General features: G+C 36.8%; 1 long non-coding RNA gene across 1 annotated transcript in view; it reads left to right on the top strand.

Moving 5' to 3' along the window:
* LOC112405526 (uncharacterized) overlaps positions 1-14,038 on the top strand; it is a 33,463-nt gene extending 19,425 nt beyond the window's left edge. Inside the window, exons 2-3 of the long non-coding RNA XR_003004351.1 lie at positions 13,008-13,186; positions 13,814-14,038. This is a non-coding gene — a long non-coding RNA (uncharacterized LOC112405526). The remainder of the gene's footprint in view (positions 1-13,007; positions 13,187-13,813) is intronic.
* Positions 14,039-14,402: the final 364 nt, after the last annotated feature.

Below are 14,402 nucleotides of genomic sequence, written 5' to 3'. Positions count from 1 at the left end.
ATAAACTAAAAGAGATTTAAGGTAAGTAAAAGTATAATTTTAATATGTGGACCTTATCTGGAATTTGATTCAAATAAATCAAATTGTGAATAGACAAAGTTGCACAGCATTTGCAAGGAAAATTTAGAAAATGCAAACATTGACAGGATATTTGATAATATTAAAGAATTATTGTTAATGTTACTCAGGTGTGATGATATTTAAAACAAAAAATTCTATTCATGTGGAGTCACATGCTGAGATCTTTACCAATAAAATAGGTTAATGTGTTTGACTCAGATTTTTTGGTTTTGGGAAGAAAGCCAGTGGAAAACTTTTAAAACAGCAGAGTACTTGATTTCTTGGACTCTACCTCATTTAGAGTCTTTTTTAAAAACTCCTATTAGAATCAATTATTTTTTCAGTATTTTGATATTTACAGATGGTTATGTTCAGAGGGACATAATCCTTACCACTAAGAGAGTGAATGAAAGAAACACACATGCAGTTTGTAGAAGCAAATCCATTTTAGATATTCCTACTTTGATTCAAGGCAAGATAGCCCACTTTTCCATTTAAGCCTACTTCCCATCACCATCAGGGTGCATTAGACATTTTCTCTCCTCTGGAAGATGCCCAATAATGTCCTTTTCTAACTGCACGGCCACTGGGTAGGGATGACAACTGGCTGTATGTCTGGAAGACAGCAAGCTGTAGGTCATAGTTAGGGTTTTTTGGATCCATGCTGCCAGATGAGTGTCTGTAGTGATGCCTCCTGCCACGATTCTTGATTGGAGAAGAAATTCAAATCAATCTGCAAAACTCCAATGGTGAACAAATACCATTCTCTGTACCTCAATCTCTTTCACTTGATTTTCTATATTTTATCTATGGGATAATGTACTATGCATATAACATATGTATGTAGGTTTAACTTTAAAGAATTAATTACTGATGGCTTAAAAGGGGGTATCACTAGGAGAAACCAAATAAGAGAGCAACAAATCAAAGGGAAGCACAGAGATTTCACAGAGAAAAACCAGAACAAGACAACAAACAACAACAAAAACCAAAGGTGACAGTCAGTAGAGACTGGGAACCAGACAGATACAATACAGAAGAAGAATCCAGCTAGTAGTTTAACTTGTACATTACAGGTCTTGGAACAAAAAATTAAAATAGACTTGGGAACCAGACAGAAGGATGGAGATGGGATAGAAAGTCAATTGGAATTGAGGGACTTGACAGAGCTACCCACATAAGTGGGAGGTTAGGAAGTGATGCTTCAGTAGGTGTTTATAGATGATTCCTGGATCCACTCATTTATTCCTTTAGGAAAGATTATTACTTCCTGCGTATCATGCACTCTTCTAGGCACTAAGGATGCAGTGATGAACAAACAGTATTTTCCTTACTTGTGGTTTGTATCCATCAGTTATTGCTGCATTCAAGAAGAGTAACTTGAAATTCTCTCGCAGGAATGAAGGCTTACTCTGAAGACTAGATATGAAGGAAAAAACCAAACAAAACGTGTACTGCTTGAGAGCTAAAGGAAGCACCAAAATTGGACACTTATATGTGGTGACAAGCTGATAGCACCCTCTTCCCACATGCAGACGTAACTCCTGGGGTAACTCAGACTAATCTCCTTCCCATCACAGAAAGTGCAAAAGAAACATTCTAAACCCAGAGGTGGGGGTTGCAGAGAGTGCATGGGAATGCTCTGCTTTCCCTCTTTTTCTTTTTTGGACCCTCTTCTCCCCTTTTCAATATGTTCTCTTGGAAAGGAGGCTTGGAGCAGCTTGAATGATCTCAGGATAAAAAAAAAAATCAGGCACAGAAGGTACAACGGAGACCAAGGGCAAAAAAGACACATACCTGAAGATGAGCTGTATGTTACCTGTGTTTTAGATCACTCAAGCATCTCCACAGATTTGGTAGGAAATGAAGATTATGGCATCTAAGTTCCACGAAGGTAGCAACTCCTTCTGTTTGTTTCTATTACTGGCTTCTAAGGGACCTAGCATATTTTCTGTTATATGTTAATATATATTTCTTGAATGAAGGAATGAATGAATGACAATGACAAAGATTTTACTGATAGTAAAGAAAATGAAGTATATGAAGATGGTGACCAGTCTTGTAGTCTTGCACTCCTTAAGTCTATTTCCTGTTCTGTTTCAGCCGTAATGTCTGCTTCTCTGGGGACTCATGCTTATTTGTGTTCTCAGCCTTCTAAGATATGTTAAACGAGATAGCACTATTTTAGTCCATGACACAATCTAAGATGGGACTAGACAAATGCATTTAACGTGCATTATATATCAGTAGTTTGTGTTCGATATACACTTGGGATATTGAATTGAAAAATGTTCCCTGCCTCCATTAATAATGATTTAAAGATAAATCCAATGAACATTATGTCAACTCTCATTGATTCAAGGACTGGTTATCTATTCGGAGGATTATCAAGATTTTGTGCTGTTTTTCCTTTGACTACAGAGACTCTTCTGGGATCATGGCTGAATTAACATGGCTCATTAGCATGTAGGAATAAAATATTCTGGTGTCTATAATTTTATAAAGGGGTGTGGAATACGATGATGGGGAGGTGAGACATAAAATGCATTGGATGACTTTTTTAAAGGTCCTGTCCCTTGGTGTCTCACAAACAGAAAGGATCCTATTCCTTCACATTCCTTTTCATTTTCTTCTCCTTCTGTGTATGACCTGGGATGGTAGTGACGGTCATAGAGCCATGAGTGGGTGGTAGATGGTCAAAATAATGAAAGCAGAATAAGAGAATTCGTTTTGAATGAAATCTGCATCTCTCTCACTCAGAATCCCACACTAGCAGAAGCAAACTCATGTCAAATGAAAGTCCAGTAGATGGGCACCATGGGGCAAACATTTCAGAATCACAGCTGATTCTCAAATGTGCTACCTCAGGGCTGTTTGACTTTGAGTCAGTTATTTAATCCAATTTTAAAATACTTATCTCCAAATGAAGGTAATGATGCCAAACTTATATAAATCTGAGAATTAAATTCATTAATGCATTTAAATGTTCAGTATACTGCTTGGTTATCGTTAGGGTGCAATAGATGCTAGCTAATATTATTTTTCCTTTGATAGAAAAATAATTATTTTGTTTTAATAAAATAAAAAGCAAAAAAGAAATTCATTATGATTGTGATTATCCTTCAGTTTTCTTCTCAGATTTTTAAATTCTTAGCTAACCATTGAGTTTGCTTTCATGTAACATGCAGATGTAATGTTCTTTATCATTGACCTGGAAGATATTATTTTAAGAAAAATGATTGTTGTTGGTGCTTAAAATATAGATTTAAAGGGATTTTTAGAAATGAACTATTTTCTATATCTGTGAGAGGAACAAACTTGTGGTTACCAAAGGGCAGAGGGAAGGGGGGAGGGACAAATTAAGGGTATGGGACTAACAGGTGCAAACTACCATATATAAAGTAGGTTAGCAACAAGAATATACTGTATAGCACAGGGAATTGTAGGCATTATTGTGTAAGAACCTATAATGGAGTATAATCTGAAAAATACTGGATCACTGTGCTGTACACCTGAAGCTGATATAATTTTGTAAATCAGCTACACTTTGACTAGTACAAAGAACTAATCGATTCTAACCTGTTGATTCTGCAAATGAGATTTTGGTGAAGCAATGAGGCTAAATTGGTAGCCGATGGTCGCAGGTACCATTTAGGAACAGCTCTGATGACAGCTCGAGTCTCTGCCACTGTGTCCAGTTCTCTTTCCCGAGAAAGCATAGCCTTGTTTAAACAAGTCCTGATTGGACAGTGGAGCAGATACTTGACTCTTGGTGGACTCGTGAGCTTCTCTTTCCTATTAACATGAATTAATAACTCAGAAATGGTACATCTTGAGGTTGGTAGAACTGAGAGGGAGTTTGGGGGGTAGGAGAAACATTGTATGACCCAAGCAGACATAGTAGCAGAGAAAGGAACCCTATGGAATCGCAACCTAGTTGTCTCCCCAAAACTCCTCTTTTTTGCTTCTGCTAGTTGGGATGGGTTTCTGCTACTATAATCAAAAGAGCCTTGAAAAGGACTAAATGAATAATCATTTTTGTTCAGGTGAAATAAGTACTTAACTGCAAATGTATACCTTATTAATAGACATTAAATAATGCAACCTGGAATTGGATTTTACAAATGTGTTGGCATTTTAGATGTACTCTTGTCTTTCATAAAATAGAGCCATCTGCTAATAGCTTTGATCAAAGCATAAAACACTACTTAAACTAACAGATTTTGAAATGGAAACATGAAGAGAAAGATTCTTTAATTTTCTAATTGCTCTTCTCTGCTATTGAGATTAACTAGCGTTTTATCTTTAATGGGAACAATTATGAAGAGAAACATTTGCTAGCTAATTTAAAGGTTAGCCACTATGGCATGACTAACATCTATGAGAAAAAGAATCAGTAAATTGTTACATTGCAGCAATCAGTATAATTGATGCTCCTGTGAATACCTGGGATATTTAATTCCTCATTTTCTTCAATGGATCGTAACCACTGAAGTCTGCACAAAGTAGAAATTTGACACAATAAATGTTAGCTTCCTGCTTTTGCCAGCTCAAATATGTTTCTAATAATAGCAAGACTTTATCTTTTGTTTAAAATATTTTGTCTTTTGTTTAAAATATTTTGCTTTTAACAAAGAACAATTTTTGCTTTGATTAGCAGTTTTCACATCCCAGTAACTCTTCCTCATGAACAGGCAAGTGGAACAGGCAAGTGGAAGTGGCAATAACTTTAGGATTACATCATCTCCAGCACCAAATGTGACCCCTGGGAACTGAGACGAGAATTCTTCACTACAATTTATCAGTCACCCTCACTTAGTCCCTGTCATCACTCAGCTCTTTTTCATGGTATTTCCATGTATGTAGGGAGAAGGGGAGAAGTGGTTTTAAAAATCCACCTTTTCACTTGGAAAGCTTGAAGAAATTAAGATTTTACTTTTATACAACTAATGTTTTTTAAATAAAATGGCTAATTTTTCAGGTTGAAAAGTCAATTCTCTAAAGAAACAAAAGCCCAGTCAGATTCATATGGCTTACAGTATTCTTACTGTGGCCACATTATAGAAAATCTTCTGATGTGGTTCATTGTTTCTCAAGCCAAAGCACACATCTCTGCTCCCAGGATGTCCTGATGTAGATGCTGTTCTTCCAGCCAAGTAGTATGCTCTGCCACTTGGAAAAATAAAGCCCTTTGAGAGGCAGTATGAACTTGAGTGGCTGGCTACATATTCATCTCTGCCAGCTAGTAATGATTATTTTATTTTTACAAATTGCTTATTGAATTTTATGTATGCGCTCGCTCTTAGAAGAGGCAACTTTACCCTATGAAGAAAGAGAATACTATTTGTTCAGCTGTGGTGTTTGGAACCTTATAATGACAATTCTGTTCTGATAGAATATAGAGCCCTATCTCAAAATGTACAGGTAACAGGCTCTATCCAGACCATTCTATCAGAATGACTGGACAGAAGGAAGCTGCCAGTTTGATTTTTAAAGAAGCTCTCCAGGTGGTTCTTAAGCAAAGTGAAGCTTGAGAATCAGTGATTTAGAGGACTTCAGCATAAAGTCCTCTCCAAATACAACTGGTTTATTGACCCCTTTGGATTTCTCTTAGGGGCGGCTGCCTAGCTGTCCAGCCCTGGAGCACGTTATTAAGATATCCTTTATGGCCATCCACATTCTCTAACATGTCTTTATCTCTGTTTTCCTAACTTCCTTCAGTGGGTCCCAACATGTGTTGGAGAAAGGAGTAGCATTTATCGGGCGACTTCAAACCCTCAAATACAAATAAACAATATTCTCTTCTTTTAGCCCAGGAGTAGATGGCTTATACCAGCTTATACCGAATCAGTATCTATCATCCATGTCTGTCTATCTATCCTCCCTCTAACAGAGAACTACTAAACATCTATGATGAGCAAAATACTAAGCAAAGCATCATTGGAAATACGAGGGTACATCAGACACATCCTCAAAGGAGGTTACAAACACCTGAGTGCAGTGATATGAACAGATATAAAGGGGCACTAGATTAGGCATGGAGATGATTCTAACATGAGCTGAGTGTGGCACTAGGAGACCCTGAAGTTTTGAACTTGGGACACCTGGACACTGGTGACATTTTGAGAGGTCACACTTGAATCCCTAAACTGTCATGTGGCATTGTAAAGCCATATTAGGCACACAGGGGACAGAATAACTGACACCAGGGAGGAAATACTTTGTGTCTCGTCAGGGATGGAACCGTGCTACCTAGCTAGATATTGGAGCATAGCTGAGCCAATCTATAGCACTGGAGCTATTCTTCTTAGTTCCATCATACTTTTTTTTCTTTTTTCCCTATTTGGATGGAATACAAGTTAGTGGTTCCCCAGCTGAAAATGAGATGGTAATTGTAACAGACGACAGAAAGAACACCAGAGTGAATGCTTGCCAGTTGGTGTGGTTGAACTCTTTCCAGCTTGGAAATTCAGAGTAAAGAGGGATCTGTGTGGGTTGAAGCCATCCCTGCAAGAGTCTGCCTCTCATTCCTACTGTTTTTAGGCAGGTCTTCACCACACTCTTTAGACAAGAACCTCTCCATTTTTATCCTAAGACAAAACAAACAAATAGCGAATCTCTGATGAAGATATAGAGGACCTCTTGTTTATAAATGGTTTTTCAATGTTATTACAAAGTAATATATATACCTTGCAAAACATTAGAAAACATATCATACAGGAAGAAGAATAGGGAATTTTCCTTCATCACTTTAACAGTTTTTAGTATTTAGTCCCTTGTCATTTTTTTCTGTCATATGTACTATGCATACACATTCTTATTACTTTCCACAAAAATAGAATTCTTTTGTATACAGTTTTAATACTTTCATTATTTAAAAATGTAACTCCATATTCTAAACATTCTCCCTGTTGTTTAATATTCACCCTTAGTATTATTTTAATGGCTAATAACTGCTTATTACATTTGAATGTAACACACTTTATGTAAACATTTCTCTATTTTTGGACATTTAGGTAATTTCTAGTTTCGTGTGAGTACCACCATATAGTTGAGTGCAACCAAATATACTTCAAAGCATTAAAATTTCCAGTCAGAAGATCAAAATGATCCTTTTGAAACAGAGCTATAGGCTGTAATTTGGCCAAGGAACTTGAGGTTTTGGCACCTCAGTGGTTAAGATCGTACAAAACTGGGCAGTCTTAGGGAAGATAGTTCTAGGTTTTTAGCTGATGATAAATTGTGTACTGATCTCTAAGCAGGGGGAATTATTCCAGTCTGCAAAGTGGACTAAGCAAATAAGAAACCAGGAAGATTAATGGTCAGAAGACAGGTTCAGGGGAACCTGGCTTTACCGTGATTGATGGCCTCCAAGTGGAAAACAATAACAGGCCCAACAAGAGTTTAATAATCTTTAAAAAAAAATAAATGGCCCTCCTCTGTCCCATAAGTAAAACTTTTTAAATGTCCTTATTTTAAAATGACTGTATCAAATCATGTTATTTTTATTTTGGAAACTTTTAAATGCTATGAAAAGATTCATTTAATAAAACCTCTTTACAGAAATCATAATCAGCATTTCTAACCAGAGAACAATGGTGGGAGGGAGAATTCTTTTCAGAAATACAAAGAACAATGCCAAGTTTCTGATTTTGAAAAGAGTTGTTAAATAAGGCACAGAAATGAACTGAGGAAAAAAAACAAGTTAAGAAATTTTCTCAAGTTTCTCTCAAGTCAAAGAGAGTGTACTGCAGAGTTTAATAGCATAAAGATTAGGCTTGGATTTTTAAGATCTGCATGTTGAGATTATAAAACTCTATAAATCATGTTTATAGTATGTGTCTCAATATTTAAAATATTTTATTTAACTCTGGCGGCCATGTTCAGTTGATTAAAATAAAGTCTTATGTTTATGCAAGTCTCATACCATAAATCAGTACAGACTCACTATTACAGTTTATGAAAAGAAAAATGAAAGACTCCACTACCCTTCTGATGTACATTTCTGAATGGCTTTCCTCCCTCCACAACAAAAATTAAAACATTTTTAGAATTAAAACTTTTTAAATGCCTTTATTCAAAAATTATTGTGTCAAATCATGTTATTTTTTTTGGAAACTTAAGTGATGAAAAGATACATTTAATAAAACCTCTTTAGAGAAATCATAATTAGTATTTCTAACCAAAGAACAATTTAGCATACAGATTATATATGCAGAATAGAGCTTACACTTATATATGTGGATGTCTTCTCCAACTGTTAGAAATGAGGAAAACAGAGGTACTCTTTATGAGTTATATTGTCTTAATTTAGACTTGCTTGACTCTATTTAATTTGTAATAACAAATAATGCATTTAAAAGAAGAATGTATCAACAGAGGGACAATGATCAGTACAGTGAAAAGTTCAAATGTTTGACCTTTGAAAACATGTATGTCTAGCTCTTCGGAAAGATGCCGGATTTGGAGTCTAGGATTATGCTTGCTCCTCAGACAGGTGTTCTGAACTCTTTGCTGGGAGGTGTTATTCTTCTGTCATTTAGAAATAAGAAAAGTATAACTACTGCATAAATAAGAAACGTTACAGCTTTCCACCCACAATTTCCTTATCTATTAAACAGAGCCATCTAGTGTGTAACTCCTACTCTCCTTGTCTTAGAACACTTTTCATCTTTTTTCCTAGGATGTATATAACTCTGCTTCTAATATAGTCAGGGAAAACACCTCAGTGTCAGGATGACTATGCAGTTTGGCTTCTTAAGAGGGGAGAGTATCATAGGGCTCTAAGCCTTCAGAAGCACTGGATGGAAGGCAGAGAATGAATGATTTCACTGGCAAGTTACTGTATCCTGCATTTTGTTTAAGGGGCTGTGTATGTGAGAAACCCATCCCCCTGGAAGGGCTACTTGTGACCCATAGACATCTTAAGCCAAAGGTAGCTTTTGAGCAGCCCACCTCACCTATGACTGAGTGATCTCAAGATGCAGCTAGGGCTTCCCTGGTGGCGCAGTGGTTGAGAGTCCGCCTGCCGATGCAGGGGACACGGGTTCGTGCCCCGGTCCGGGAAGATCACACATGCCGCGGAGCGGCTGGGCCCGTGAGCCATGGCCGCTGGGCCTGCGCGTCTGGAGCCTGTGCTCCGCAACGGGAGAGGCCACAACAGTGAGAGGCCCGCGTACCGCAAAAAACAAAACAAAAAACAAAATCAAGATGCAGCCAGTCTGATTTATATTTGTTTTTCTTTCACGTTATCCTAGGACTCCCAAAGTCCAAGGCAACTAAAAAAAGGTAGGATACTGGAAATGAAAATGACTCTGGATTAGCAACTTCAATCCACATTCAGAATAATTTATCTTTGTTTCCTCCTATTATTTATCTCTGTCTTTTAGCCCTATTGTGTGGGTTCTTTAAATTTATCTTGTCACTCTTTAAAAATTTTTTAAACTTTCATCTATATATGTATTTTTCCATATTGTTTAACTATTCTTTAAAAAATGGCATCATGTTTACTTCATGAATTTAATATTTTCTATTTTTTTCTAAGGATAAAAATTTTTGTTTTTTAAAGTTTTTTTTTTTCTTCCTGCATTGTCTCTTTTATTTTGAGACATTGTGTCTTTATTTACACTGTATATGGATGGTGGTGTATTTTAGTCTTCTTGTTAGAGTTAGAAGTTTTCCTCAAATGTCTGTTGGTTTCTGACTGACTTAAAAGAGACACAGTAAAGTTGTGTGTCTGTCAGGTCAGCTATAGTACTGAGGGATCCCCAAATCTGTAGTTTTCTTTTCATTCTAGAGAAAGTTCTCAATCTTCTGCCTTGATGGGCAGCCTATCAGCTAGTTCTGGATGAGTGAAGAGGACTCACTCTTTGGCATGTGTACTGTATCTCACTGCCTGGTGTCCCTAAGCCAGGACGTTCCTAGTACAATTTCTGCAGGGAATAAATCTCTCATCTCTGGCAGGAGTATGAGGGGGGCTGTTGCTTTAGTTGAATGCGGACAGTCCCTCTGATTGTCCCACATATGAAGGGTCAGCCAATCCTGTTTTCAGTCTCTCATGTCTTAACCCACTTTCCAGCACACCTTCTGCCCTCAACCCTTAAACCTCCTGGGTTCCCAGGAGTGAATCATCTTGATTCTTGTCAGTATGCACATCTTAAGATATTCGTTTTCATTGAGGCTTCCGTCATGCTTGTGCATATACCTGGAGTATTCAGCTTCTAGTGGAGTGTCTTAAAACAGCAAGGAAAGATTATATCCAGATCCGGACAGGGTCTCCTGGGCCGCTTCCTCTCTTGATGAACCTGGTTCCTTCCATCCTCTCTCTAATACCAGGAGTGTTCTATCAAGCTTATTCCTTGTTATCCACACCATACTGACACCAGTCCCAGAAAAAGGAGGAACGTGTATCCTTCCCCCATGTCCTCATTTTCTGTCCTGATATTACTTTCACTCCACACAGAAGGACACGATCCAGCCATGTGGTCCCCAAATTATACAATTGTCTGGCTTCACCACATGTCCCGGATTCTGAGGTATTAAGTTCCACCACATGCAGGAGATCAGCAGCTCTGGATATACAGCTCCAAGCTCCATTTAATCTCTTTTCAGCCTCTCCTTGGCAATAGTTTAGAAATCTCGTGGTCAAAGTTAAAGCAGAGTCTCTCTTGTCCAAGACAAATGAATAACACAAAGGGTGAGAGTGACAATCAACACAATAGAAGTGACACCAATTACTTGTGGAGCAGATACAACAATTTCAGCTGAGAGAACTGGGAAAAGCTCTATCTCTTTTTTCCTTTTCTGTCTTTTATCATTTTGTTTCCTTCCTTTCTTTGCTTTTTTTTTTTTTTTTTTGATGACCATGAAGAACAAATAGTTCCCAGTTTCCCTTGGAGGAATTCTGCTGTGTTACAGTTCTGGTAGCCAAGAAGTTCTTCATTATGTCCAACCTAAATTGCCTCTGACTTAATTTAATGCTATTTTATTTCATTCAATTCACCATGGAAAGGGAAAAAGTAATAAATTTCAATTTCATAAAATCCCTTCATACACTTCAAGACAGTGATTAAGCCACTCCAAGTTTTCTTCTCTAGCCTAAACAGCCCTGACAAAAATCTTTCTGAAATGATTTTTAGATTGGGTTCCAGGGATTACATTTCTCTCGGTAAAATAAGACCTGACTGAAGCTTTTCTTCTGCTTTTCTGGCTATACTTTTTTTTTTTTAACTAGGCATGTACTTCAATCACACTTTATAAACCTCATTTACAATGTTCAGTACTTACATACTCAAAACTTATAGGCCTTTAAAAATTGCAACTTTATTCAAATTAACCAAAGCAGATATCATGGTAATTCAAAAGTGATTACAGGCTGACTTTGGTGTTATGAAAACATAAACATTGGTCTCCTGGGCTAAATTTCCTCTTTCATATGGTCACAATTTAAGAACAGGCTGTGTAGACAGGAGTGTTATTGCCAGAGACACCGCTTGGAAGCAGCCCTAAGTGTGCAAGTGTGGTTAGTTTGAGCTAAACAAAGAAACAGTAAAAGTTTAATGAAGTCCAGTTGGGAACACAGTCTGGGGGGATTGTGTCTGTGACAAGAGAGATTATTCTGCAAAGCAAGTTTCCTTAAGCTTCTCTAAAAGCATATAGATATCACAAAGTTTTTGTTTTCAGTTAGAAAAGAACATGCCACTAAACGATTAATAGCTGCCCATGGTATTTTGACAAGATTGACCTTCACATTTAAGATATGCAGTCCTAACAGCGAAGGATTACTTAATAAAGATAATTTAGGAGGCATTAAATCCTGAAAACAGAACCAGGTATTTAATCATCTTTAAAATATGGAAGGCTATTTATTCCATGATACTTGTAATGGATAGGCTGTATATGTCAAGCTCCCCTTTCTCCTTTTTGGTAAGAAAATCTCTTTTTCTAAGGAAATCCATTCCATGAGATTTGGATGGAGTGATCACTCTCCCTCACTCCATGGCCCACCAGCATTAAGGGCCTTGCCTAGCTGAAGACTACATGCCCTTAGAGGCAGTGACTATTTGTGGACAGACATGTGATAGAAGAAGTGGTATTTCTGAGATTTTTCAGCCAGTCCCAGATAAGGAAGATGGTGTACAAGAAATCTTCTGAATGTAGAGAAGCAAGAACTCTGTGTCACTAAATTCTGCCCCCAGCCACTTAAATTTTTTTTTTTAGCTGGACTATTTTTATATGAATTTCTATTACAATTAAAAGTCCCAATTAATAGGACTGATCAGAAACACTCCATTTTAAGCAAGGAAAATGAGGCATGATTTGCCTAAGTTAGCACACAGCTGGTTTGCTGTGCAGCTATGCTTGATGTCCAGCTCTCTTAAGCTTTGTTCTTTGACTCTTATTTCCTGGGCACCTGCAGTGTGTCAGATCTTGGTGGTAGAATGATAAGCCTCCCTTCACCAAGCTTATAGTTGATTTCTCTTTAATTCTCCATTTTGGTGAAGCTATGTATTTTTAAAGTCTCCAAGAGAAAATTTCTAAAAGCAACTTTGTTATAATAAATTGAACTGCAAAGAAGAGAGTGAAAGATTTTCCATAGAACTATAAATATTAAATTTAGAAATATTAAATATTTCATCTAAATCTTGAAGCCTTTTTTATAAACCCCATTTTGTAGCTAAAATAAGTACTAAGAAAATTAAGCCACTTTGCCAAATTCATACTCCATTCAGTCTATTTTTAAAAAGAGGTTGTTTGTTGCTTAATTCATTATGAAGACTGTGTACAAGAAAAAATACTGAGGTTAAGTTTTTTTTTCTTTTCTTATATAATAGTATTGCGTGACTTCATTTGTTAAAAACTTATAACTTTTCTATTACCATAAATATCCTAAAGCTTAAATAAGTACTATTAATGGAATGATTACTATGAATATATCTAATTGCCAGCTACCTGCATTGTGGGAAGGAATTTGAGACCCAGAATTCTTCCTGTTCTTTCATCCTGCCTTGAAGTTGCAATGATCCCTCATCTCTCGCCTAGCTCAAATGCCACAAACTATAATCTCCAGAACTTTCCGTCAAGACAAAGAAGCCCAAGAAGGTCTAAAGTGACTAGAGGGAAAAAGGTAAGTCTAAAATATACCTAAACTTTTTTAACTCTTAGATTCAAATGCTTGTTATCATATACCAATTTATTAGGCAGGGGGTGCTAATAAACAAAGTGCATACATTTAATTATTGAGATAGGTCAATTTATTATTTTTCAAATAGGCATGTTAACTGGTTGTGTTTTGTTTTTACTTTATGTGTGTTTCATTTTATGTTAATTATAACTTAATGAAGTTGTTTAAAAAAAGACAAAAAAGATGAGACGTCACTTTCAGCAAATTCACACTCACAAGGAAGGATGTCTATAGTGTATTAAGTGAAGAAAAAAATGTGAAACAGTAGGCATGATATTTTTTATGGAATACTTATCAACAGAAAATGTTAACTTTGGCTGTGGGAATACAAAGAGTTTTCACTTCCAAATTTAAATACTGCCATAGTCTACAATGAACATATGTAAGGGTCGGGCTCCAAGATGGCCCCCAGGGATCCCTACTTCCTGGGATTCATGCCCTTGTATATTTGTCTCCCACATTGTATCACGGTTAGTTTGTGTGACCAGTAGAATATCTCAAAAATGATGATCTGCCTTAAAAGGCAACATGGCTTCCTTTTTGCACTCATCTGAATGATTTATTTTAAAGGATACAAGGCAGCTTTATGGTGGGGTCCATATGAAGAGGAACTGAGGCCACCTGCCAACAGCCATGTGAGTGAACCATCTTGAAAGAGCATCCCCCAGATGCAGCCCAACCTTCAGATGACTGCAGCCCTGCCTGTCATCCTGATTGCAACATCATGATATGAGAGAGAATCATCCAGGTAGGCCATTTCCAGATCTGTGATTCCCGGAGATGCTTGTTATTTTAAGACATTAAGATTTGGAGGAATTATTTACATAGTAATAGATACCCAAAACAGCATGTATTCCTTTTTTTTTTTGATAGCTATATTATATATAATAATATATATAATTAACATATAATAAATTAAATGTACATATGTAAAGAATACAATCTGATAAGTTTTTATATATACAGTTGACCTTTGAACAATGCAAGTGTTTGGGGCATCAATCCTTCACCCAGTTGAAAAAATCCTACCTATAAATTTTAGTCAGCTCTCAGTATAATGGTTCCTGCATATCTGGGGTTCCACATCCTTGGATTCAACCAACTGCAGACCATGTAGTACTGTGTTTATTGAAAATAATCCATGTATAAGTGGACCCAC

The sequence above is a fragment of the Neophocaena asiaeorientalis genome, unplaced genomic scaffold (genome assembly GCF_003031525.2).
Source record: "Neophocaena asiaeorientalis asiaeorientalis breed wild unplaced genomic scaffold, Neophocaena_asiaeorientalis_V1.1 scaffold212, whole genome shotgun sequence".
Lineage (NCBI taxonomy): Eukaryota > Metazoa > Chordata > Mammalia > Artiodactyla > Phocoenidae > Neophocaena > Neophocaena asiaeorientalis.
The sequence above is the reverse complement of the archived record's forward strand: the minus strand, read 5'-3'. Positions and strand labels throughout refer to the sequence as shown.